Consider the following 2706-nt stretch of genomic DNA (forward strand, 5'->3'; position numbering starts at 1 on the left):
GGATGCCATAGTTCAGCGTATGCAGGACATTTCGCGACCTACAAAACAGTTTCAAATGTTCTTCAAGCGGGATTTTGGTGGCCTACTATGTTCAAAGACACTCACGCCTACATCTCACGCTGTGATTCATGCCAACGAATGGGCAACATCAGTAAGAGGAATGAAATGCCTCAAAACTTCATTCTTGAAGTCGAATTCTTTGATGTATGGGGAATTGATTTCATGGGACCTTTCCCAACTTCTTTCGGAAACCAATATATTTTAGTAGCAGTAGACTATGTCTCTAAATGGGTAGAAGCAGTCGCCAGCCCTACTAATGATGCAAAAGTGGTTATAAAGCTGTTTAAATCAATCATTTTCCCTCGCTTTGGAATTCCTCAAATTGTGATAAGCAATGGAGGATCCCATTTCATCAACAGAGTCTTCGAAAATCTGCTCAAAAAGAATGGAGTCACGCATAAAGCTGCATCTCCATATCACCCTCAGACAAGTGGACAAGTGGAAATCTCTAACATAGAGATCAAAACGATTTTACAAAAGACAACTAGCGCAAATCGCAAAGATTGGTCTGAAAAACTCGACAATGCACTTTGGGCCTATCCGACAGCATACAAAACTCCTTTAGGGACCACGCCGTTCAACCTTGTTTATGGAAAAGCATGTCACCTCCCTGTAGAACTGGAGTATAAAGGACAATGGGCTATTAAAGAGATGAACATGGACTTTAAGGCAGCTGGAGAAAGAAGAATGCTTCAAATGCACGAGTTAGAAGAAATCCGCCATAACGCCTACGAAAACTCCAAGATACACAAGGAGAAGACGAAGGCATATCACGATAGAAGGATCATACATCGATCATTTCTTTTCCATTCTCGTCTTAAGCTATTTCCAGGAAAGCTACGATCTAGATGGTCTGGACTTTTCACAGTAAAGGAAGTCAAGCCATATGGAGCACTCATTCTTTGGGGTAAGAAAGGAGATACATTTGTCGTCAATGGACAACGTGTAAAACCATACCTCTCAGAAGAAGAAGGAAGAAAAGCAATGTTCTTGGCAGACCCGCCAGGATAGAGCATCATCAAAGTCAAGCTAATGACTTTAAGCAAACGCTTAGTGGGAGGCAACCCACTTGGTATTTTACATATTCCCTTTGAATTATCTTTTTATTTTTGCTGCTTTGTTTTTTTTTTCAATAACTTCAGGTTTCTAAGCGAAGAACGAATAAGAGGTGAACAGAAATTACGAACCAGGAAACACATCACCAGGTAAGTACATCTAAACATTCCAAATTTCAGTCCATCATTATCCCATCCTAAAGATTTGTCACACTGGGGGCAGTGTGATTTAAGTTTGGGGGAGGATGTTCATCCTTTACTAATAAAATTTGGTTTGTCTTGAGTTTGTGTTTCATAAAAAGTTTTCAAAACAGGAACACCAGAATAAAATCATATGCTTCTAGACTTTACATGTTAGTTCTTTTGTGGTTAGTACTAGACTAGGCGGTAGCTAGAGTACTTGCACTACGAACTCCCACCAGAGGATTTCTATTCACAAAGATCTTTTCTGCCAGGATACACTAGCTCATTTCACTTGAACATAATCTTGACATCTAATTTTCTCATCATTGGTTTTAGCAGGCATCATGATACACATCTAGGACATCTTTACATCATTATTACCACTATTTGTTGTCCTAGATGGCCAGTTCATCTTTAGCTGGTACCACACCCTTAACCCAAACCTTTATGTTTAAACCTCATGCATTCTCTCTTTAGTTTATATCAACATATATGTGCAAAAACGCCGGAGAGAGAGGAATAACATAGTTTTCAGTCACTCAATAGAAAGACTGAAAGAGACCAGAAGGGAGTGTGCCAGAAATCGTTTATAAGCCGAAATCACTAGAGCCAAGGCAATAGGTATTCACCTAAGGAGTTATGGATTCACAACCTGGACAAAAATCTAAGTCTGGGGGAACTATAAGGAGAACCTGAAGAAAGGAGATCAGAAATCTTGAAGCAAGGAGAATGTGACTGAAACTGTGGGGGCATTTACAGTTCCATCCTCTCTTGCTGTTTTGCATAATGTCTTGTCTCTCCAAAAAAAGGTAACCCTAAACACTGAGAACCTCACCCTGAAAAAGCCATTTCGAATACCTAGCCTTGATTGTTTTACTAAAGTCCTTTGATGAGAACCACTTGAACTTTTAAATGAATGTTAAGAGATAGTTGGCCGAAGGATGGGTTTAAGTGTGTAGATTTACGCATGACGGATCAACGGACTAGTTATGCCTATGCATTGGTGAGAATTTTCTAGAATATACCCGATTTGAGCATAATGAATAAACTCTGGTTTGGAAGCATTGTCTACGAGATTTTGTTAGTTCCTGCGATTTTCAAACCTCTTTTTCAGGTTCAGATCTTTGGTTTTGTTTGAGGACAAACAAAGGTTTAAGTCTCGGGGAGTTGATAACACCTGATTTTGACCACTTTTATGGATCATTTTAATATCTTATGCAGGTGTTTTCACTCATATTTAAAGGTTTTTAAGTGATTTCATGTATTAGAATCTCAAAAGAGTTTTCAGGTTATTTTGACAAAAGGGATGCACTTAGGAGCAAAAAAGCATAACTTTGGATAAATTCAGACCGTCGAAATTTGGTAGCAAACTGAGACCTTCCCACCGTCTGATCATCCCCAAATTTTG

Source organism: Eutrema salsugineum, unplaced genomic scaffold (genome assembly GCF_000478725.1).
Source record: "Eutrema salsugineum unplaced genomic scaffold, Eutsalg1_0 scaffold_11, whole genome shotgun sequence".
In the NCBI taxonomy this organism is placed as follows: domain Eukaryota; kingdom Viridiplantae; phylum Streptophyta; class Magnoliopsida; order Brassicales; family Brassicaceae; genus Eutrema; species Eutrema salsugineum.